The sequence below is a fragment of the Etheostoma cragini genome, chromosome 3 (assembly GCF_013103735.1).
Source record: "Etheostoma cragini isolate CJK2018 chromosome 3, CSU_Ecrag_1.0, whole genome shotgun sequence".
NCBI classification, from domain to species: domain Eukaryota; kingdom Metazoa; phylum Chordata; class Actinopteri; order Perciformes; family Percidae; genus Etheostoma; species Etheostoma cragini.
In genome coordinates, this window is record NC_048409.1 from 23,455,856 (window position 1) to 23,482,168 (window position 26,313).

General features: G+C 40.8%; 1 long non-coding RNA gene across 1 annotated transcript in view; it reads right to left on the minus strand.

Moving 5' to 3' along the window:
* The window catches only part of LOC117939953, a 308,332-nt gene that overhangs the window by 212,212 nt on the left and 69,807 nt on the right, over window positions 1-26,313 (minus strand). The gene's annotated exons all lie outside the window — the stretch shown is intronic.

A 26,313-nucleotide genomic window follows, 5' to 3' on the forward strand; every position in this document is an offset into this window, starting at 1 on the left:
TATGGGGAGAATAATCATTAACCACCCCCCTGCACACCCCCAAAACGCACTCTCTCATTTACCAATGGGCAGAGATATGAGGAGATGGTGATAGTGTGAGGTGGTATTTCTCCACGACATTTGCCGTGCAAGTACAAAGGCCCCTAAAGGTGATGACTCTATAAGTCACCGATTGACTTTACACTAGTAAACTGCGGGGGGATGTCCTTTTGGCCAACAGTTAAAACGAATGATAAGTGTGTCTGTGTGTACGCTGCCTTGATTTCAGACAGAGCATTGAGTTTGTTTAGGAAATAAAGTTGAAGTCTGCTTCAATCCCTGCTTCCTTAACTTTAAATGAGAAAGAGAAACTGCTCCTCGTTTATATATTAATATGACTAAAATGCGATGCGTCAGTTTTTGTCCTCAGTGTTCCTCAGCCCTCATACTGTGCTGCAGCTGATCCTGCATGTAGTCTTGCTCCAGTCAAGCGCAGCGCTGTCCGAGGTGATCCGCATCAGTCCAAGCTTGCCACCTAGCGGTCACAGTGACGCCTGTTCTGACTCCAAAATTGGATTAAAGAACAAGCATGAGAATGACCTCCCTACCATTACATGGTATTGCACTTTGTGATATTGACAATGCTTGTTTTGTGATCAGTGGCAAGCTTGTATTGGATTATTGTTGTCATTATTCTAATATTACCAAGGCTTTATGGGTAGTTATGATGAAATGTGCACAGGGATTCATCCATCAGTACAGAGCAGACATGGTGTTGTGGTGTTGCAAATGTTAATGTGCAGGAATTGATGGCTTTTCTGCAGTTTTTCTTCAAACAGAGAATGCATTGGCTAATGTTTGAGAAAAAGCCAACTGTGTCCTGGTTTGGGCAAGGGATTTTGCCAAAGGTGCTCTCACTCTTGTATGTCCTCCTACACAGGTCTTCTATTGCTCCCATGAGATGTGCCCATTGCAGTGGCAGGCAGGCAAACTTTTAATGATCAGCAGAGAAGATTGTCATTGTGTGGGTAGGTTAGGGCATTCTGCATCACCACACACAACCACAATCAGCACCTTTAAAATAGTGTCTTCTTTATAGTCCCATAGGGCATTGCTCCCTACTTCGTTCAAAATGGTTACAAGTCAAAACAGAACTCCGTTGCCCATTTTTCTTCTTCTTATCTCATTTCAGAGTCATACATATACTGTGTACAAAGACAAACATGAATGTGTCTTTGTTTGTCTGTAGCCTCTAGCATCCATGCTTGGCAGATCCCAAGTGCTCTAGTTCCCATTCCTTTTGTAGCTGTCAAACCAACCTTCCAAGACTTGGCTACTATATATTTAATTCTGTCCATACAAGGAATTTTCTCATAGGGTTGATCTCACTGCAAATAGACTTGCCATTGTCTGAAATGCTTCTACAGACAGTGTGTCTTTGTTTGTGTATTCTTGCAGATGTCATTCAAAGAAAGAGAGTCTAGGGTTTTTATGTAGAGGCTATAACTAGTCCAGATCTTGGATTGCTTAAAGAAATTATGTTAGGTCAAGAAGAATGAGACCGATTTGGGAATAGAAGGAGATGTGTGTGTGTAGGTTTATGAGAGTCTCCTAGGAATGGCATACTGTGCCTTTCTCGGGGTCTCTTCTGCAGAAGTATCTCACCCAGCTTAATGACGGAGATAAAGCACCTGGTGCTCCACCAAAATTGTCTAATTAACCACTGAACATTGATTGTGCAATACCACATCCCCAGATGAAGAGCACTTTCCCCTGTTTTCTCCCATAACAACAAGCCTGGCAACCTTAACAAGCCAGAGGGGCACCTGGAGGGCTGCTTTTGATCTTTTCAAGCAATGGCAAAAAAAAGTTTTGCAGACCGTCAATGGCGGACTGTGACGGTGGTCGGGACAGGGTGCGAGTGGGCGGATTGTGTCTCTTGTCTTCCTTTATTTGTGTCACAGTGTTTTTGATTGATTACACTCCCATCGTTTCCTTTATCTTCCTGTCAAACCATAAGCTTTTTTTCCAAGGGGGAAGCGGTGGAACACCCCCACCCCCCAATTCCCGTCCTCTACCAGCCCACTCTGATTTCTCCAGATGGCATCTGCTGCCCACACATCTGCATTGTGTGCCAATCATGCACACCGACTCCAAAGCTTTTTCTTGTGCAAGCAAACACACACACACACAAGCTCACTGCGATAAACTCACACAAACTTCTGTTATAAACCAATTTGTTGATATTTGCTGACTCCTATTGCCTTGGAGAAAAACTGAATATCAATCGGTTATGTCTTGCTCTGACATGGTGGATGTTCTAACTTTTGAACTCATAGTGTCAGTCTGTGAAGTATTGCTGATTTTGATCACCTTTTGTCTGCGCTTTTGCAAAGGTAATGTTTAGCGATGAGGACTGCTAGCTGAAGGAAAGCAAGGCTTCCTTTCCACAGTAGCCCTACAATCATCCACTGCTATTAGAAGTCGTTGCTGCTCAAATTAGATCAGTTCTCCTGATCAGAAAGTCCAGTTATTATAGTTAATAGTCATGGTAAGTAGTCACAATGTGCTAGTATTTGTGTTTTTCTAATGTGTGCATACTGTGTATTCGCTCCCCAGACCAGCGTAGCCCAGTGGCAGTGCATATCAGGGAGATCCAGGGCAGTCATCCCTGAGAAACACTGGCGTTGAGCATTTTAGAGCTCCTAGACAAGGAGGTGACATTAATACCCATCTTCTCCAAAAGGGAGAGTTTTTACACCTTTACACTTCAGACTATGACACTAAGAGGACCAATTCAAGAATATGAAATTAAATTGATTGTAAACTTGCAAAGTAAGACATATTTAGTCTTGCCAATATCATTCATGTGTGTTATGTTAATAGAAAAATATCGGTTTAAATATGTATGCAATGCATTCCATCAATATAACTGGATTTAGTCTATTTAAAGAAGAAAAAAGTAATATATTTGCAGCATTATTCATCTGCATGTCCTCATTCCTGGCATTGATGTTATTGTATACTTAGGGAATTGTTAATTGTGTATACAGTACTGAATTTAAGATTAGATTAGATAATACTTTATTCATTACACAATGGGGAAATTCACTTGTAAGTAGTAAGTAAGTAAACATTTAAAGTACTTGCACTTTGTTTGAGTATTTCCATTGTATGGAACATAGGTTAAGCATCAGTGCTCTTGATGAAAGAACCATCAAGCTTAAAATTGTTTTTACTCCCATGTTTGCAGTGGAAGTGCAGGTGTCGGCCATATGGCCTCCTCACATGTTTTCCCAACTTTGATACATTTATGCTGGACTATTGGAACCAATCAGGGCAAATACTTTTGGCTTGTGTTTACACCTTGTGATGGCGACTGGAAGTTAAGAAACAAACATTGTCATTTGAAGATCAGCACATATTATTGTCAAAATTCCATCAGACCGATCCGGCAATCATGCTCAATCTTTCACATCCCTTCGGGAAGTGCGGCACTCATTTATTGTCAAAAAAGTAAAAAAACTCTGACCCCTGTCCCCATCTCATCTTCTTCCACCTCCCTGACTAGTTTTGGCCATTGTTTCCACAAAAGCCCCTAAAGTCCGTCCTGCTGGCCTTTGACCCCCAGGCTACAGGCCCTGCCCACCACCTTCGGATCCCCAGATTCAAGCAGTGTTCCTTAGGCCTGCAGTCAGGAAGACAGTCCCCGGAGGTCAGAATGAGTGGGAGTCAGAAGAGACCAGAGCAGAAAGGGACGAGGATATCAAAGGAGCAGCAGGAGAGCATCTCTGAACAGGAATGTCAGAGATGAGATCAAATCCACTGAACTGGAAATATTGCTCACACAAAGACAAGGATGCACTCGCGCACAGAAGCAAGATGCACTTATTTTATGTGTTGCAGCATGATGGGATTTGTTTTTATCTTTGCCTAGGATCTTCCGAATCTCCTGAGGAAGTTTTGCAGTCACAGAAATCACCTGTTAATTCTACCACCTAATTCAAAGTCCATTAATGACAACTGGAATTGCAGATGTTCAAATGAAAACATTTCAATCTGTCATCAGAGCAACTCCAGAATTCTTTATCATTATTGCATGCCGTTCTATATCCTCATCTCCTCGGCAATACCTTATATTGTACTATTTTTAGCATTTCTTTTTACGCTCTGTCAGCTATTTTACAGTTACAGCACTCAAAACTTTAGTCCACTGTCTACTCTTTATCTCCACGGGACAGCCTTTGGAAATCGTCCCAAAACATAAAGTCTGACCCTCATCATTTCTGTGTAGTTACTGAACTGCATTACTTTCCTTTTCTATTTCCATTTCCATTTAAATGTAAGGGATTTAGTGGACATTGTCACCCACAGCAATTTACAAACCTGCTTATGATTACTAAAGGTAGACATTTGGTGGCAATCAGATGCACTACTCACTGAGTATACCCTGTGGTGTTTGCACTTGAAGACAAAGACAAACTGTATGTCTAATATTTTTCTTCTTCCACTCCAGTCTCTTACTGTGACATTTCTAATCAAACTATTATGGTAGGCATGGCTGTCTGAGCAGGTGGACCACAACTGACCGCTCGCTAAGCTCCATCCCCCTTAGTTACTGTTGCTGTTGCTGTCAAGCTTTCCCTTCTCACACGGCACATACTGATACAATAAAAACAGTGGCACATTTATTCCTCAAGATTCACGTCCTGTTTCTTGTTGATGTTTGCAGTTTAAATCAGAGAATCACACAGTTTAAGCCATTCCTTACAAATTTGCTCTTCTGTTTTTTCCTTTCAAATGGTGATGTAGATAAGACACCACCCTCCAAATTCTCTGTACCAAATATTGCTCTTACTAGAGCACTGTACACCGGCTCAACATAATCCAAAGCTTGGCAGGCCTACTCTGTAGTTATAGTTGCTAAGCTATGATTCGGAGCAGGATTAATGAATTTTCAGTTGGCAGCCTGAATAATGTAGGCATTTACAGATGTGGTGAAGACATTTTACACAAAGGACCACACGAGCAAGTTTTCTGCCAGTGTGATACAACTGAATTAAAAGTCAAAAGAATACCACTACTTGAAAAGAAATGCATTCTTCATCATTGCTATGTTAACTCTGAAACCCTCCACCCTCCATCCACCATGCAGACTCTATCCCCATGCCCCGCACCATGTCGCTGGCGGTTACTTGACCTATTTGTGCCCCTGCCAACCAGCTCTTTGCCCCCTGATGCTAGTGTGTCAGTCAATAAGCATCACTGCAGGTCTGGCAGTGGAGCCCAGCAGAAGCTCTCTCTCTCTGTGGTAGTAGAAAAGGAACCAAGCTGCAAGAGACCCTTTGTCTCATTTCAGAATTACCTGTGGGTTTTCAAAGCGGACCGTTGTTGTGTGTACCCTGTTGTTTTCCACCCTTCATTTTCCAGTCCTGAGTTGTTATTCTGGGAAATGCCACTGGTTTGAGACTTGACAGCAGGAGGTATGTACTCACACAGAGGGACTTTCTCTAATGCCACACTGTAATATTACTTCCCTGATCAAGACACATCGATAATGCGTGGCTTTCTCTGGCAAGTCTAAAAGAAATGAATAGAAAGGGCATCTAAAATGTGCATTCAATGGAAACATTTCTTTCGCAAGCTGTGACTAAGGTGTATGATTTGCAAGTTACTGTTTTTTATGAGGCTCAAAGGTAGCAAAGTTATGTCAAAGTCACAAATTACATTTTGCCACCACACGAAAACCCACTTATCCCACTGTTTTTTTGTAGAAGCATGATTTTTGGTTGTTACAGGGCTGGGTAATGATCCAGCAAACTCTCATCTGGCTGCCAGATTAAGCTGCTGCCATTAGATGCATTTAGATGTCTGTGGTGGCACAGTCACTCAACACTTAAAGCATCAACACAAGCTACAAATCAGCTACAACTGCAGGCAGCTTTAAAATTTGTTATGTAAAAGATTACACACGAAAAAGAATTTGGCAGAAGCAAAAGGGAATAAGCACTCCAGGGAAGATGATTTAAGGTGTCTCGAAGTTAATTTATGGTGTGGTGTCAAGCACCTCGGAGTGCCTCCTAATCATCATACTTAGAGGAAAACAACTGAGGTGGTGCAGTGACGACAAGCGTATGTACTGTGTGTGCAGGGCAAGTATCCTTCCGTGAGGGAAATTACCTTAAACCTTGGTGGGTCACTAATGGCGTATGTGTACAAATGCACATGTGCAAATGCACACATTGTTTATTTATGCACTTAAAAATGCATACAGTCAGGTCACATGGTACTAAACAAAGCTGTGCACAGACATACCCTCTCTGAAACTGAGATACTGTTTTAGAGCACAGATGTAGACACAAGCGTCACAGTCACACACAAGCTGACACTTGGCTGAACCATCAAACTTGGAGGAGTTTGTTTTGCAACTGATCTCATCTCCTAACTAGAGAATTAAGAGAAGGCACAGAAGGTAGTGGGAGTTTATCAGCACCCAATGAACATTTAGCCCTTAAGCTGTTTCTCTCAGACAAACTCAGACAAATCACTGTCATTTATTCAATTTATACCTCACACCTATGGCCCTGTTGATATTGAACTAGTGGTTTACAGAAGTAAGACCACAGTTTCCAGTGGCGTACAGTCCCATACATTGGCATCTGCCAAATAGAACCCAGTGTCACAACAAGTAGTGTGCAAAACTGGCAAGAGACCAGCAAATGAATCAGGTAATGATTTATTGATGTTAAATGGTGACACGTTCTGTGCTGTCTTTAACTGATTGAATTCATAAATCTGCTTATTCATTATATAGATTGATGCCAATGATGGAACAAAAATAAAGGTGACAGAAATGTGGGGAATGGAAAGACATCTCATCCTTAACCTGAGACAACAAACCAGCAACACTGTAGCATGTTTGGATGTATGGGCTAACACAACTGATTTGTGGTTGTGATGTTTAGTTATGTGACTCCCACCCTTCAGTTTGGATAGCTATGTTATTACTGGTAAAGATCATGCTTTATCGTTAAATAATAAATCACACATATCCGTCTGTGTGGTGGACTATGTTAAAAACGTTACTCTTGTTAGAGAACACAACTTAAAGCATCTCTGTTCTTTGATATTACTTGGAGAAAAGTAGATATTTGAATGGCTTTGTCAGGTCCTGGTTGACAGTGAAGACAGAGGCAGCACGTCGGAAGGATCCGTTTCCCACCATGTCTTTAAGACATGGAGTATTATTTCGGGTAGCTGGGGCAAGTTTTGCAAAGGATGATTCAGATGGATGAAGTTTGCTATTACCTGTAGCTGCTGTAAAGGGTGACACATTGAAAAGTTTGGACATTCAATAGCTGCACCTAACTTCTTATCACCCAGAGGATTGAATGTCAGCCAGATGTGACTGATCCACACTGACACACAGTTTCTTAATCAATGTAATTATAAAAATGGGTTTTCTTCATTGCATCTGTAACATTCATTGAGTCATGGTGAGCCTCTGGTCTCTGGGTGCTTTATTCCAAAATGATCCCAGGGAGTTCTATGCCATGGGGTATACAGATTTAAAATGTGAGGGTGGCTATCATGTATCAACAGATACTCTGAAATTTGGTATTTAAGTATCAGAATCAGTATCAGTACAGTAAAACTCATAGTCTTTAGACAAAATGGGTCTGATTTTCAATAAATAGTGGAGATCCTTTGGACAGTTTCTCCTTTAGTGCTTTCATAGTGTTGCACTCAGTGATACACAGAAAAAGTGACAGCATTTGTTGTGTGTCAATAAAAGGACATGATTGTTAGAGTGTCCTTTTAGATAGTTACTAAAATTATTGGACGCAGACCCCATCAAGACCGCTACACTGTGTGCTCCCATTTGTTTATTGTGCTTAGAGGATTACATTATACTACAGCTCCCTCTGGGCTCATGTGCAGTAAAATCATTTGCTCCGTTTTGAGAAATAGCCTCCCTACAGCTTTTATGAACTCCTTTTTACAACCATGCCATATTATTAGAAGGTAATTATTGTCATATGTGCATACCATCCTTTAACTGAGATGTTACCTGCAACAGGGATTCAATGGTACAACCTCTGTATGCTGCTTACCAAAATAAGCCAATTAATATTCTCTATTAGTTCACTCCAATGGGATTCATGCACTTTGCAAACTTACAGATTTACGCTCACTATTATCCAGTTAAAGCAGAAGAATCATTAACTATTTCAAGGTATCAGTCACATTGTAGAAGCCTCTCTGGTCTTGTACAGAGATGGAGCAATGCGTAAGTAAATATGTTAGTTTGGATTGGCTGTTCTTTTCCTTTCCTCTCTCCCCCTCCTCCTCCTCCTCTTTCGCCTCCTGGGTTCAGGTTGTATTAGCACCATAGGGGTTGATGGACGAGGTGGGTGAGGTAGGGTTGAGCATGGTAATCACCTAGAGGTGGGCTGGTTGCTATGGCGTCCTGCCGCTGAACAGTGACAGCAGAGAGAGCTTATTGAGTTGCACCAAGGAGGCCAGAGCTGTCGAGCTGTCGAGACCACTGAGGATTACGCACACTCATACACACAACATAGTTTGATTTACTATAGCACTGAAGACTTTCTGTTAGTTGGAATGCTCCTTTGACATGAGTCCCAACCCTAAACCTAATAATTTGTCCTTTGAAAAAAATAGAAAGGGATATAAACAATTACTTCACAATGTGTATCTTTTCTTAAAAAGGTCTATTAGTGTTTAAATAATCAATAATGACACATACACACAATTGCGTGCACACACTGAGCATACGCACACTAATAGCGAAGTAGACACGCAAGGCACAGTCTAAAAAACCCATGCAAAGACAAAAACAAACTTATTCAAAATAAACATATTCACCGAGAAACAGAGTCATCCAGAGCAACTGACAGCTGCTCACATATTTGTTTGAAATAAGCATATTCAAACACACAGATGGGTAGAGGGAGAGAGTGAACAAGCGAGGGAGGAAGCCGGATCCAGTCACACCAACCATCTAAAACACACAGCAGCACACTTGCAGCATGGGACAATATGTGCTGATGACAAACTGCGCCAGCCCAACACCAAATTTCAAGCTGAGGAGCTGTGGGCTTCCTATGCAGCCTGCTGTCTCCTCCTGGAGCCAAACTAACACAACCAGTCATCCAGACATGTGCTGCAAATAAAAAGAGGAGAAGAGGTTTGGTCTGTCAGAATCCAAATATGCACACTTGCAAGCATTCACACAGCAATCCCTAATAAATTCACCACTCTTGCTTTGATTCTTATTCAGATGATCTCTCCTTGCAAACACACACACACACACACACACACACACACACAGACACACACACAGACACACACATACAGTCACACACACAGGTAGCACATCAGTGCCAAAATAACAATTACCCATCCTGTGCTGTGAGATAGGAGCTGCAGGTCCCCTGGAGCAGCCGCCTGTTATTACTTATGTAAATATTGCATGGTAGTGTCTCTATCCAATTTGGAAAAGAATGACAGTATGTATATTTGTGCCAGGGTGGTTTATCTGCATAGGGATGAAGGGAAGAGTAAAGTTTGTGTGTTTGTGTGTTTGTGTGTGCTGCATGCATATTTTTGAAGACAAAGGTATTTCAAGTAATTTCAGTTTAGTGGAATTGGAAGGCAGAAAGACAAGATGTGAAGAACGAGATCATGGAGGGGAGATCCATACATTTAGTAGAGAAATGTGGGTTTTGTTTTTGATGGTTGTGCTTTTCACACTTCTGTAAGGAATGGCTTAAGAAAATGAAGAGAAAGTGAGGAGAAACTGTATTTCAAGAGATGATCACCACAGTATGATTTCCATAAAATCGTGTTGTAATCGTTATTTAAAGATTATCTCTGATGTTAATATTGACAAACGGCAGCGGTACCATCTACATATGACCCGGATTTATTGGTTCTTTTGCAGTCCGATTATTTTGATCCAACGCGTGTCTTTTAGCCATTCAAATGTGCAAAAAACAATTGAAGTGGCACTAAATGAGGCTTTTACAGATTAAATCCTTTAGGATATAACCCTAACACAATGTAGAGTATTGTAGAAATGACAGATGCAGTTTAATTAAGACTGAGGGCCCTATTCTAACGATTTAAGCGCATAGCGTGAAGCGCACAGTGCAGGTGCGTTTAGGGAGTGTCCAACTCCACTTTTGCTATCTTGACGGCGTCAAGATAGGGTCTGTGCATCAGGCACATGGTTCAAAAGGGTTGTACTTAGAGTCTTCATTAAGTCCTGGGTGTGTTTTGGGGTTAACACACAATAAACAAATCAGAGTGTCATCTCCCTTTCCCTTTATGGCACATTGCTTTTATGATGGTGGATTTGCACCGTAATGTTTTTGTTTTAATCTTTTGCATTTGTGTGTGCTGCTGCACCTCCCTGTGTGTGTGTAACAAGCATAGTCTGCGTGCGCTGGGCACAAGCCTAGGTGCATTTTACTAATGTGCTTTTAAAATAACAATAAAATGCTGCGTTTTTTACTTAAGACCAGGTTTTTGTTGGTCAACTGCGCAATCACTTTCTGCTGCCTCAAGATAATACGCCAAGAATTTACCTGAACACACCTCCCAGTAAGACCAGATAAGATGGGCGCAGTTGCATTTGCTATTTAAACAATGTGGGCATTGGACAAGATATTAACAACTGTGTCAATCTTGATGAAGCAAAGACACTTGCGTCGAGCTGTGGGCCCGTCTGCACTGGGTGCAAGATAGGGCCCTAAGAGTTTGCACGGCCAAATTCTCATCACAGTTTAGCATGTTAGCATGCTAACATTCGATAAACACCAAGGACAGGCTGATCGATATGCTTTTAATTTAGCATAATTTGTTCATACAATTTTGACGTAATGACGGCACTACACAAAAAGTTGAAGTCAAAGTGGAGATGCAAGTCTTTTTTTGATTCTGTCAAGTCAAACTCATCAGGTTCACGAATTGGGTCTGGCTTGAGTCTCTGTTGTGTGACTACATGAAACAAATAGTTGATTGAAATGTGACACTGGTGCATATTCTACATAAAAGCAAGAACAACATGTACTGTATGGTAACATGCAACAGGAGCAATAAACAATAAACTTCAATAAGTTAAACTTTTTCTGTTTCCTCCTGTCTTAAGATATATCACCCCAGTCGTATTACTGAATCAGTATCCATGTATAGCCCGCTGCACAATCCTGCCGCCTCTCTTTGAACAACAGTGAGTATGTGCTGCATTACAGCAAGCCACTTGAGCCACACTGAATCCACTTATAGCTAAAAGCAGGTGGGCTTCCACCCATCCCACCACTATATGTACGGATATACCTTTGGAGTGGAATCCCCTGTGTCCCCCTTGCAACCTAACCTCCGCAATGAAACACCCTGTCCTCCTCTACAGTTCCCCCTCAAAGGTTACAAGTAAATGGGGTAATCTCCTGGCCCATCGTCCCCTCTCTCTGGGTGGATGAAACTCAACGCCCCCATCACAGCGTTCAGACCCCCATTCCACTCCCAACAAGGCCCACCTATTTCTCTCTCTCTTCCTTTCTCCTTCTCTCGCTCTCCCTCTCCTTCTATCTAATCACAGTCCATTAGCCGCCCCATTAAAATTCTTTTGTCCAATTTGGGAGGAATGCTACCCTCGTGGAAAAACAGAATGAAGCCACAATAGGGCCTTTTCAAATCGCGCTCGACTTTTATTACTGAGAGTGGCTGAGGAGTGCCACCCACCTCCAAGCACCACCATGTCTTACAGTCCCCTCCTGTTTACTCTTGTGTGTGTGTGTGTGTGTGTGTGTGTGCGCGTGTGTGTGTGTGTGTATGTGTGTGTGTGTGTGTGTGTGTGTGTGTGTGTGTGTGTGTGTGTGTGTGTGTGTGTGTGTGTGTGTGTGTAAAAAATACAACCTCTGCAGTGTATTGTATTCATAGCAAAGGGAATTTGATGTGGAATCCAATATACTCCCAAAAAATTGCTAATTTGCCTATAAACTTCAGTATTTTAGATATTGAAAGTGAATGCACAAACATTCCTGGGCTCCCGGGCAACTTTCAGTACATTGCTGAATCTGTTATATAGCCTTACATGCTGCCTCCTTGATTACTAAAACTGGCTCCTCACTGTATTTCAGTGACACAGACTCAACAACAAAATGCATGCCACCCAAAATCACCCTTCATTTTGCTCTGTAACAAGTAGCTGTTTGAATTGTCGGGCCTTATTTCATGCTCAGTTGATGTCATTGTTTAGTAAGCATTTCCTCTCAGTGCTGCAACTCTCTACATTGTGAAAGCTTACAGTGTGTCTTTGTGCTTATTAGCGTGCGGTCATGTTTGCATCCATACAACAATGATTAGATATGATGCATTTGTGGATTGGAATATTGAATATAGTGTGATTGGTTGGTCTAATGGCGGACCAACTGTCTGAATTACAACTACTGGGACTGAGATTACACCCAGCAGAACATGGGAACCCCTCAAAAGTGGACAAGTGTGATATCCAAATACTGGTACGCACGCACACATGCACACACACACACACACACACACAGGCTTATCTGTCAGCAGTCTGGGACACAGACTGCAGACGACAGGCAGGTATGACAGGCCAAGACATGCTGATAACAGATAGGACTGGCCATTTAACAAATGGCATATGTGTGTGAATATGTGTGTTTCACAGACGGAGTGGCTAGAGGAGGAATTTTACCAAATCACATTGTGAATGAAATGTTGAACAGGAGAAAATACAGACTTGTATTTTACTGTATGAATTGATGGGTGTTTGAATTAAATGTGTGCGTGTGTGTGTGTGTGTTTGTGTGTGTGTGTGTGACATTGTGTGTCGCTCAAGGGGGTAGGCTTCCATTACACCTTCCACACGGTAATTACTAAAATGAGGCCAGTACTCATAGGAGGGGGGCTTTCCATTACCAGTTTTGTAATATATTACGAAAGGGTGCATGTGACGTGTGGTTGCACACGTGTGTGTGTGTGTGAAGGCCTATCATAGCTAATGGTCCCTTTTGTATCACTAATGCTCAGTGCTTTAGGTGTGTTGCTGTTTGCCCATTAACATAACACTTGCAAACAGATTATAACAAGTACACATTAAGTGAGATAGGAAATAGCTTCGATGTCTTTGCACATGTGTGTGTGTGCATGTGTGTGTGATTATGTGAGTATGTGTGTGTGTGTGTGTGTGTGTGTATGTGTGTGTTTGTGTGTGGGTGTGTGTGTGTTTGTGTGTGGGTGGGTGGGTGAGAATGAGTGGGTGCAATGCAGCAGTTTGAATTACCCTGATGTGAATGTGAGTGGGTGGAAAAGATGGAGACGGAGAGGCCGACACTGACAATCAGTTTCAGCATTTATGTGTGTCCTAAGCTTAGATGTAATCCAGAGCAGGAAGCAGGGCAGGGCGTTACAGTAGGTGTTAAAGCTCCACTGCTTCGCTGAAACACTGCTGTTGACTGTTTCACTCAGTGCCCGCTAATATGGAGCCCCTATTGGTTTTCAGCGCCACGGCCCACAGAGCGCCTCCAACCGTCAACGCCAGTGCAGAAACCGACCAAACGTAAACTCAAGGTCACTCTGCTCTGAGACGCAGCAAATCAACAGTTTCAATCAATCAGTTTGTTCATAAAAATGGGGGGGTTGTGTGCGGCAGTGGAGAAAGGGTAGAGCTTTGTTTGTCTGAAGGGGCAGACCGGTTAAAGAAATAAAACCATTAAAAAGTATGTTGAAGTGGCTGGGTTAACTCTGTTGGTAGAGCAGGTGAACATGTATAGAGGTGTTTACTGCGACGTGGATGGTCCAGGGTTCAAGTCCAACCTTTGGTGAGTCCCCTTTCATATCTAGCTGTTCTATCCATTAAAAGGTAAAAAATGCCCCAAAAAAATGTCTGTAAAAAAAAAAAAAAAAAAAAAAAAAAAACATGGTAAAACATGGCACTTGAGGTTTTAGACCATATGCAAAATATAAAACTTGTCTCCTCACTGACTTAAAAAATTACAATATTAATGGTTATACAGCAGATGTTTGGAGCTCGCACCAGAGATCAGAGTTTGCTCTCCATATGGTTGTTTTCCTAAAGTTTTGTCCACGTTTGACAATTGGGAAATTACATGTCATGTTATTTCCCGTACTCAAGAGTGCTGTATTACTGAATCAGTCTAAAAAAAGACAATGTGATTCGTCACAACATGTCAAGAACTTCCTGTAGCACAACCGTGCCATTGTAAGAGATGCTCATTTACTTCCTACACCGATGGCCGTGGCACAGGAAACTCTCTGTCTCTTCAAAGAGCAAGAGGCGTCAAGACTAGTTCTCCGGCTTGCTTGTCGGAAAAAGTCTAACTCATTGGGCAACTACCTGTCAACAAGATCTCAGTGCTTTCTCACCTTCTCCTCCCTATCCCAGACCTCCCATCCCCTCTTCATTTGCTAATAACGACCTCAGAGCAGTGTATTTGCACAGGGGGGTGTGAGCCTGTTGGTCTGTCCTGGTACTTTTCACTCTCTTTGATTTTTCTTTACATTTCAGACAGACAGTGTTACCTGACTCTTTGTTTTCCTGGGCTACACATGGGCTTTAGTTAGTGTCTCAAAGGGTTCAGATCCAAACAACTACACATTACTGATTGGAGGATGTTTATTGTGAGTGAAATGTGGCTGTTAAACTGACCTGAGTGCAGTTCTTTCCTAACTGTATTGAATCACAGATTGATACATTAGCAAAGGCTAATGGTAGTTGATGTTTCTAATCCACTGCATTTAGGAAAGAAGCCTTGAACTTTGTACTCCAGTACATTAATATAGCAGCTGCACTTGACCCAGTTTTGATTTCTTGTTCTTCTTTTAATATCTTGCAGTTTTGGAAGTGGAGGTGCATTGCTGCCTCCTACCGTTTAAAAACCACAAGGCATTTGGTCTGTGCAAACAAAAATGATGCACATGAGCAGGAAATTAACATGTGATAACAAGTGGTCACTCATGATGCGTGTAGAGGTACATGCTAATGCCAGTTGTAAAATTACATACTTAAGGCTGCCCACTTGCGATCAGATCACCCAAGACAATGGTCTTTTAATTTTTTCCTGTCCCATTAATCATGTCAAGACCTCTCCAATTTATCGTGTTACCCTATGGAGAGGCTTGACCCCTAGATTGGAAACCATTGGATAAAACTAGCAAACTGTACATTAAGTGAACAACATTATTCAAAGCAGTAAAATGCTGCTAACACATTGATTCATCAATGATAAAATATAATTAAAGCTGCAAGCAGCAATGACCGGATCCTCGCCTCATTGCAAGTTGGGGGTACGGTTGGCCGCCGCTTTTTGTGGCCGTGCATTTGCGCAGCACTCAAACACTGCAAACCATCACCTATTAAAAGGGAACTCTCTGTTGAGTTCAACGAAACCTCGCACAATAGTGTACAAGAAGCCTGTCATTAGTTATTAAAGGGGCGTGGTTTAATCATTTGTGGCGAGGAAAACCATCACCATTTAAAAACAAACTCTTTGCTGACTTAAACGATACCTCTCACTAGAGTTTACCATAAACAGTTCACAAGGTGTGAAAGGGGTGCGTGGTCTTAGTGCTAGAGTCTGACTAGAGTATAGCGGGCAGCTCAATATTACATATTGACTAGAGTGCAGATCTAACCCGACCCCAGTCAACAGGCATTAAGGTATTAATGTTTGAGACCGACCCGAGCCAGACAAAGTTAAAATCTCTCTTTTTTCTCATGCTAATGACACACGTAGCCAATGTCTGTGTGGGAATCCCTCATTTATCAAGCAACTGTAAGAAGGCATTCGGAAATGTCAACAGATGAGCGCATCAGCGCACACGGGGCAACAAGCGCATGGTAATGAGCTGATTAATTTAAAATGTTCAATGTGTTAACCTTTACTGATTATTTCTTTTAGTAAACCAGTGGAGCCTTGTTACCTCCAGGGCAGATGTTATTGGGTTAAACACCTGTTTCAGGTGAGCAAATGAATGAACTTGGCTTTCAGTCTGGGGACATACTATACCATGATGTTTGATTACTTTATAGACATACTATACCATCACTTTTGAATTGCTTTTGCCAACATATTCTGCTATGACTGTTTTCTACATTATTATTTTGGTTGCACAATGGCTCAGAGCTCACCACTTTGCAAATAAGACCAGGAAGTCAAATTTGCAGCTGGTTCAATCCCCAACCCCGGTCGAGATTTTTGGTGTCGAGTTTGCATGTTTTTCATCACACAATTCAACATGCTAAACTCTAAAATTTTACTGACTTTTGATGACAATGCCTTTTCTGTCTTTTTTCAACATATACTATGACTTGTTTAACATACTATACTATGACCTTTTTGACGTTTTTTGACATACTATACTATGTTTTTTTAACGTTTTGTAACGTACTGTACTATGACGTTTTTTCACCAAACCATACTATGACTTTTTAATAACAAACTATACCATGGCTTCTTTGAAGTTTTTCAACATACTATTACTTTTGGATTACTTTTTCTAGACAATATACTATTACTTTTCATTACTTTTGTCGGCATACTATACTATGACTTTTTTGAAACACTGTACTACGATTTTTCATGACTTTTTTGCCATGCTGTGCCCTTTCTGTCTTTTTTTAACATTCTATACTATGGCTATTGTTATGACTTCAAAAAAAAAAAGTGGTACGTTTTCAACATACTATACTAAGACGTTTTTGACGTTTTTTGAAATACTATAATATGACTTATTTTAACATTCTATACTATGACTGTTTTCGAAATACTATACTTTTACTTTTTTTACATTCTATACTATGACCGTTTTTAAAATACTATACTTTTACTTTTTAATTTACATTGTATAATATGAACAATTTTGAAATACCATCTATGACTTATTACCTTATACTCATACTTTATTAACATACTTTTTTCAACATGCTATACTATGGCTTTTGTTATGGATTTTTTTGATATTTTTGACCATACTATGACTTTCAATGACTTTTTAAACATGTTAATTTTTCATGGCTTGTTCCAACATTTTCTGCTGTGATTGTTTTCTACATTACTATTTTGTTTGCACAATGGCTCAAAGGTTAGCACTGCATGTACTTCCATACTTTCTTTCACATCCTATACTATGGCTTTTGTTATGACTTTTTTCAACATCCAAAACAATGACTTTTGATGACTTTTTAGACATACTATACCCTTACTTTTTAATGACTTTTTCAACATACTGTACTATCACTTTGCCATGACTTTTTTCAACATGCTATACTATGACTTTCTATGACTTTTTTGGACATACTATAATATGCCTTTTTTGACGTACCATTCTAGAACTATTTACTTTTTTAGAGATGTTATATTGTGACTTTTTTACCACCTTTTGACAAACTATACTATGACTTTATTGGGAATCTTTTCAACATACCATACTGTGACATTAACATTCAATACAATGAATTTTGATGACTTTTTAGGCGTACTGTGCATACTTTTTGATGGCTTTTTGCAAGATATTCTGCTATGAATGGTTTCCATGTACAAATGTGCGTGCATGATAGCTCAGAGGTTAGCACTGATGCAAATAAGACCAGCGGGTAGGCTCTGCAGCCTTGAGCGCTGGTTTGAACCCCAACCCCGGTTGGGTTTTTTTGGTGTCGTTTTTTGCATGTTCTTCCACACTGACGTCCTATAATGTGGCTTTTCTTATGCCTTTTTTCATCACGTTTTTTTGACTTACGATACTATGTCTTTGTATCACTTTTTTTAACATACTATACTACGACTTATTTCCGATATACTTTACTGTGACTTTTAATGACTTTTTTTGACATTCTATACTACAACGTTTTTCAACATACTTTATCATAACTTTTTTGACATACTATACTATTACTTTTTTATTGAATTCTTTCAACATGCTATACTATGATTTTTTTGACATACTATTTTATGACTTTTAACAACTTTTTTCAATATACTTAACCATGACTTTTTATGACCTTTTTTTTCACATACTATGAATTTTAATGGCTTTACTATACTCTGACTTTGTTTTGGTTGAGATCCAGGTCTACCCCCGAGTATGTCAAACATCTGGTAAATCTGAAAAAGCATGGCATTTAGGGGAGGATGAAGAAATGTTCTTGACAGAAATAGACGGGTGTTGCTTCCACTGGCAGTTAACTCAAACAGTAGTGTGTTGGCTTGGCACGCAAGAAGTAGCAGGATCAATACCTGCATTCTCCAGAGGACTTTGTGTTTTCAACTTGTTGGGCATGGTTTAGAGATTGTTTTTCAGAGCTATTTGTTATAACAATGTCAAAACTATACTATGACTTTTGTTGACATATTACACTATGACTTTCTGAAGTATAATGTTGAAGAAAAGTCACAGCATAATATGTCGGAAAAATCACAGTGTATAATATGGTTTTGTGAAGTTAAAAGTTTGAATGGAATCTTCATAGGTAAAGTATGTGGCAGGAGCAGCCTTTAGAAGTGGAAGAATCCTGATTTAAAGTTTGCTCCATGGACATTCAACATAAAAAGAAAAAGCATTAAATGTTTGGCAATTCATTAAATGTTGTATTGTCATTCTTTCTTGATTTTTGTCTGGATGGATGGTGATGACAAAGTTGGGGGGGGGGGGGGGGGGGGTTGTTCATGTTGCAAATTGTATGTTTTTTTAAAGTTCAATAAAAATTGTAAATCATGAAAAATAATTGATCATTCTCCACTAGTTCCCCAATAGATGACATCATATGGTCATTTTAAAGTGTGTTGACAATCAGCCTCCCAAAGTAAAGCTGACCTGATCCTGGATCAGACTGCCACTTACTGTCAGCGGAGTGTTAATAGAGGGTGAATGAAGGCGGTGGGTGGGTTCAGACAGAAGCCCTTGAAATTCAGTGAGGACTAACGGCTTGATAACGAGTTGATCGTTGGTGCCGGTGGGGGATCTGAGGTGGGGGGTGCTAAACAATTGGGGAAACAGCTGACATGAGACTGTTAAAGGGGTAAATTTGGCCTGGTGTGAGCCAGGAGCCATCCACCCTCAAGAAGATGCACCACGCACAGGAAAAAGAACAAAGTCAACAGTTCTGTAGAAACTATATATTTGCAAATTATATAATACACACTATTTTGAATTTTACTGAAGTAGTTTTGTGTCTTTTGAAAGTGTTGTAGGAACAATGGAAGTATGTATTTGTTCTCCCCTGGTAGAACTCCCCAATCCCCACAGGGATGATTCAAGTTTTATCTCACCTTAACTGTTAGAAGAAGTTGCTTTGAAAGCATAATATGTAGCAAATTGATTTATGAAGAAAAAACTTGAGATTACAATATCTTTTCTGTGGAAAATAGTGTAAGTAATCCGCTTTTCTTCTGAGCTATGGACAGTCAAGTGATTGTTACACAAGAGGTGTGTTGGTAATTTATGTTTATATTTCCACCATGAAAATATTAAGCAGCATGATATAATTGCAATTTGTCTTTACGTTGGAATGAGTAAAGGAGGAAATACAAAAAGAAGCTTAACAGCTTGATGTTTATAATGTATGAACACTCATCCCACAATAACCTTCATTTCACAGTTTGCTAAATTTGACAATTCCTCTGTCAGCCATTACACGTGCTTATGTTATTTTGTGTCCACTCATTCATGTATTTGTAAGTTAAGAGACAATAATTTGCGTCCTCACTGTCGTGTCAATACACATTCAGGCTGGCGGAAGATGTCAGGATGGGGGTGGAACACACACAAACACACACAAAGGCATGTGGTCGCCTATAAATCCTGTTTCTTACTATCATCATTTGACTATGTGACCTCAGTCAACCGCACATGCAAATGTTGCAGATGGGCCTGAGACTTGATTTCCCTTTGCTTATTCTGTGACACAAATATGCAAAAATCTGTTCCACTGACAAACTGACAAAGACAAAACAAGAATTTAAGACATCCATACACCTTTAAAGGAATGGTTTTACATTTTAAAAAAATATTGTGTTTTATATACAAAAAATATTATTTTAGGGCTCATTTTTCACCTTTATCAAATAGGCAGACATGGAACAAGGGGTGTGTGTTGTGCAACAATGGCCCCTGGTTGGAATCAAACCAGGTTCAGTGATGTTATGTGGCAGGTGCTGTAACCATTTGGCTACCAGTGCACTTGGATGTTTGGCAATGCCAAATTATTAATGCAATTATTCACTGGATTATTATTTGATTGTCGGGCAACCAGTCGAAACTCCAGAAAGTTACCAGTCCTGGCCAAGAAATAGTCAAGAAACCTTTTTTCTTTTTTTACTTTGAAGAACCCTATTACATAGGATGACACTCTAGACTTCTTGAGTTTTATATTTAAAAATGTATCAGCAACCTCCTCAACACTTTTCACCGGCAGCTTTTACATTCATTTTGGTATAACAGTATTGCCGAAACAAAAACAACAGTTCTAAAATAGTTCTCTAGGATTGTATTTCAATACTCCTGTTATATAAGGTAACATTGATTTATATCCTTGAAAACAGCAACTTACTACTATTATCTATTTAGATGCTTCCAATCATATCAGATGATCTTCATCAATAGACTTCACTTCAAGGACAAAACCATGTGGTGTGATTGAAAGAGAGGTGACAATGTTTGGTCAGCTTTCTGGAAAATGGTTTTAAATAAATTAACCAAAAACATAGCTGAAACCTTTTTTCTCAATGTAGCATCTGAAAAGGTAAATTTTCCCTACTGGAAGTTAGAGTTTGCAGCTTAACAGTGGAATCATGAACAGGGTGTATGGCTCCTGCACATTAAGACACATATACTGTAAATGCCCTGATACACCAACCCGATTACCGGCCGTCGGACAGTCTGGCGAGGTCAGTGACTTGATTCTTTCCATGTGTGTTCCGTGCTGTCATCAGCCGGAGGAGACGTTGGCCTTCATTTTGGCCGACCTAACATGTTGAATCAGAAGGCGGGCAGTCTGACTCAATGACCAATCTGATTGGTGGAGTGCTAGCCCGGAAATGACGAGCATGATGACCGTGACTGGAGTCTCTCAAAACCTGACGAAAATCTTTTAAACTGACATTTGTCGATCTGAAACAATCTGTTATGGAGATGTGTTACATCTCTTGCTCCAATTGGCGTTGCTTTGGTGTGTTCTGAGGCTCTGTTTTGACCAACTCGGGGAGGCTGTAAGTCCAACTGCCTTTTCTGCTGAAGGGTGGCCGTCATGTTGGTGTGTCAAAGCCTTAAGGCATGAACCAGGGCCCCGGGCAGTGGATTTTCAAACCAGGCTTTGTTTGAGGCCGGGAAGTAGAGCAGATGCTTTGCTCATTCAATCACGCATGTCAAGCCCTGGACCACTCTCTGGCTGCCGAGCTTAACCTCTGTACTGCCACCCTTCTCTCTGTAGCATGCACCCTCTCCGTCTGTCTGGATCAAACTTTACTAGGTGTGTGTGTATTTCACAGAAAAGATACATCTGGCATTGGTTGCTCATCTAAACCAGGTGGTGGGAGACCATTCCACGGTTGTGTGTGAATATGACAACAAACTGCCAGGCACCTCACACCCCACAACAAGGAGGAAATGTGTGTGTTAAACTCCTTGTGTGTGTGTGTTTGTGTTTGTGTGTGTGTGTGTGTGTGTGTTTGTGTGTGTATTATACCACTTTATAACGCCTTATACATGAAATATCTCTCCTACTTAGAAATGTCACTTGGAAATTACTTAGAAGTGTATTTTTTACTTATAGTTAAAAGGTCTCATGAAGGCCAGTGGTTCATAGGAAGTTCACAGGTTTACAATAGACTGTGGTTTCAATTGTCTAGAAATGCTAGAGAAAGAGGAAGTATGGAATTGTTGCACGTTGTAGGGAATTGGAACAGCATATCTGGACTGACTGAAGGTGCCAGACACTGCGTCGGACACCCAAAGAACAAGGGATGACTGAGAAGAGTTCACAATAGAGATAGGGGAGTCAGACTTCAGAAGAGACCGTTTGGTGCAAGTTGAGGCTTTTAGGAAATTTTGATTCTAGTGCTTACGCTGTACTTTCTTACAATACTGTTTACCAAACTGTTAACTAAGACTTTGGTCTCCTTGAGTCATTTCAGTATATTGGTTGACGATCAACCAAAACGTGGAGGAAGGGCTAAATTGGAACAGGTTATAGTGTAGTCAGATTAGTTTTGGGCCTTAGGCCCCAAGTTCCAGCACTGCCAGAACTGCTGAACCCTCAAAATTGAACTTTAGTGTGTGTGTGTGTGTGTGTGTGTGTGTGTGTGTGTGTGTGTGTGTGTGTGTGTGTGTGTGTGTGTGTGAGAGAGAGAGACAGAAACCAAAGTAGTAACAGAAAAAAAGACATGGATGTAGGTTTTCCACATGTTTGTGTGTGTAGGTTTGTGTGTGTCCTTGATCTTCCTATCCACAGAAGCCCACCCATAACTTGGCACATTGAGGCAATCAGGGTCCTGTTGGAGTGTCAGCTGCTGACAGGGGGCTGTTTACCTGCCATGACGGATGGGAGTGGGGTCACTAGAGAGGCAAGCATTTTATTTAACACCACCTCTGACCAGTACACGCAACCACACACACAGTTTCCATCAATCTGAGTCTCCACTGTCTTTTTGTGTTCAGGTTTTACTGTAAGCCAGTGTGATACTATTTCTCCTTTCTACTTTTTCATTCACATTGTCTTCCTTCAGAATTTAATGAAACTCAGTTAAAGGACTCATGGTTGGGGTGACTAGATAGCTCTGGATGAGTGTGCGCCCCGTGTCCAAAAGCTCAGTCGTTACTGCAGCGGTCGCAGGTTCAGTTTCATCCTGCAGCCCTTTGGTACATGTCATTCCTCCTCTCTCTCCCATTTCATATTTCAAACTGTCCTGTCCAATGACCTAACTGATGATTAAAGTCGCAAGTATGGTTGTTTGAATCAAGTGATACGTTATTTGTCATCATCACTCTTGTTGAAAACAGCTGCCTGTCATTTGTTCCATTATGGTCCATTGCTTTTATTAAAAATATTGCTTATTGCTAAATTGAGTTAAACATAATGAACATGTCTTGTGTGGTAACAATGGTAAGTGAAAAAATTTGGTAAATGTGCTACAATTGGATTTTAGAGCTAGTACACGCATCAGTGACACTAGAGATTTGACTGTAGGCAGTGCTCCCTGAAAAACAAGAGGTGCTCTGGATGTATTTGCATGTACTCTGTACTATGTGTACTGTAAACTATGAAAGAAGGCTTTCTGACAGCGTGAAAAGATTGAAAACACTCTAAGTTCTGTTTGATCTCCAACAACCCATGATCACCATGCCGACGGTTAACACACATGCAGGTCCACTAATTTAGTGCAGTGCTCTTCCATTCACTGTCCCAGCTGGGTCCAGAAGAGTTAATGCTGACAGATGAAAGGCTCTCTGGGCATCTGGCCTTAGAGACAATAGAGTAATTACAGAGGATCTCAAAGGTGGAAGGACCCTAAACCCTGTCAGCTGCACACACACACACACACACACACACACACACACACACACACACGCACACATACAGACACACACACACACACACACACCGATACACACATGCCCACACACACACACGCATCCACACACACGCACATGCACGCACACACACATACACACACACACACGCACACTCACACACACACACACACACACACACACGCAAGCACGCACACACATACATACACGCATGCACACGCACGCACGCACGCACACACACACGCACACACACATACAGTTGAAAACTACAGCAGCAACCCATCACCAAAACACTTATAACAGAAAATGTCACTAATGTCACTATGTCTAAAGACAAACTTTATTAAAAAAATAGTAAAGTACAGAAAACAATTGTTGGGAAAAAAATGTGTTTGAGAGAGAGAGAGAGAGAGAGAGATAGCATTCAAATATAACCTCAGAGCCATTAAAGGAAAATTTTGCAACTGTACTTATGTAGACACAACACTGGTAGTCTACAGTATACACTGATGGTCAAAACTTTGGGGTCACAAAAGAATAATGACTATAATTTGTTGAGTGCTTATCTTAGAGGAACTAGTAGGTGAATGGTTCAGACACAGTAATAGCATTAGGTTACATTAGTCAGCTGCCCTTTTCCTGTTGGCAGAGGTTGTTTCTTTATCTTTGAAAAATGTAGCTTCAAGTCCAGCACTGTCGCACAAAACAGAAGTTCCTCTGGACTGGAGTCAGCCACAGTATCCAACAAAAACTAACAGTCCACGGTGAAACTACCCGGAGCACCGTGACTCAGTTTTGGCTGGCATGTCTATGAAAGCACAAATACCTCAGGCTCCCTGTCTGCAACATCCTGTCTCACAGGGCTGTTGCCGTGGTGGCTCTTAGCCAGGCAGCAGCACAATGAGCCTCTGCATCTGTCTGAGCTGCTTTAACTTTGAGCAGCTTTGACTTTGATAAAAATAAAATGTACTGTAGAGCAATCTCTTCTTTTGAATTTTTACCCGCAGGTTGATTAAAAATGCAGTTCATAGCATAGTTCTAATAGCAGGCTAATCTGCAGAGACGCCTCCAGAAGTAAACCTGATTATTGTGGTTGATGTGTACATGCCTCCCTGCCTGTGACAAATATGGAAATAAAGGCTACCCTTTTCTCGCTTTGTGATCACATCATCCCTGTCTCCCTGTCACACGACAGATCCAATTTAATGTCCTTTTCCTAACTCACAAAGCACTCCAAAACCAGGCCTCTCTTTCCTTACTGACCTGCTCCACTGCATTCCTTCCTGCGGCCACCGCTACTCTTTTGCCAACGTCCTGTCTCCACCACACAGCACCATGCACCACTGGACCTGTGGTGACAGGGCCTTCTCCATGGCTGCACCTCTCTTTGGAACTCTCTCCCTAAAAACATATGAGACTGCATTTATCTGTCTATGTTAAAATCACTGCACAAAACTCATCTTTTCTTGCAATTATGGAAAGGACCAGCGTAGAGTCATGTCGTTTTATTCTTTGTTAAGGGGAGGGTCACCCAACGTTTTTTAGTCCAGGTGGGAGAGCCACCCAAGTTTTGTGTTCATGAAAACAGCAACATTACAAAGTGGCTTGTTTGGTGCATATTTTTCCATGTAGCGCACAGTGTCCCGCCGAGTCAGGTATGGCTGCAGCATGGAGACCAGGCAAGCAGTGCATTATATTGGGTAACCAATTTTGGATAATGTTCAGGTTCGGCAGTTTGACCTATATGCTAATACATACAATGACTGAGAAAGCCTAGTGACGGACGAGTCCATAGAAACCAGTTAATGTGTTGAATTTGTTATTACCCAGTGGGCTTTGTTGAATAGTCCAAATGTTTTATTGTTTTATTTCATGTGAATACTAGTTTACTAGACAAGTAACCTAGTATTTGAAGTAATACATTAATGCAGGAAGTGTGCATTTAGTTTTCATACTAATTGTGTTTCCACAACGTTAGTGAGTAAATCTACTGAAATGGACGCCATAACAGTGGAGTGTGATGTGTAAGATGAGAAGGCAGAGGTTAAGTCTTGTGTATCATGGTTTTAAAAAAACACTGGCCATCTTTACATCTTTGTCAAGCCTGAACCAGTAGAAAAGGCATCAATAAATTGTGGGGGAGGGTCATGCCTTGTTTACTAATCGTTTTGGTGGGTCATAGAAAAATGCATTGCTGGCAAAGGGTGGGCCAAGTCTATTTTGACTAAAGATCCCCAAATTCCTCTGGTAGCCCATTAAATAAAACATATAGTCCCTTAAATAGAATCTTTTGAGTATACCCTAAAAAGTGCTTTATAAATAAAATGTATTGTTATTATTATTAGTAGTAGTTGTGGTAGTAGTAGTAGTAGTAGTAGTATAAGTAGTAATAGTAGACTTAGTTAATGAGTGAAGGAACAATAACAAAGAGTATTTTTTCTTGAAAGTCTAGAATTGGAGCTGGTGTTGGGGTTGATTTAAATGCTAAATGAGCAGCAGCACTGTTGATTGCTTCAGTGATTACAATGAAGCAGAGGCAGCACAAGTGAAACAAAAAGAAAGCTTCCATAGCATCAACATCTCAAAAGAACAGATAATTTGCAAAGTTGTGTGATTAAGAGAATTCAGTTCTTACACAGAGATCACAAAAGTCACACCAGTCTTTCCAAACCGCAAAACCAGCAGTCTGTGTTTGCCTTTCCTGTTGGCCAGCAGCCATTATTTGCCAGAGTTTGCCTT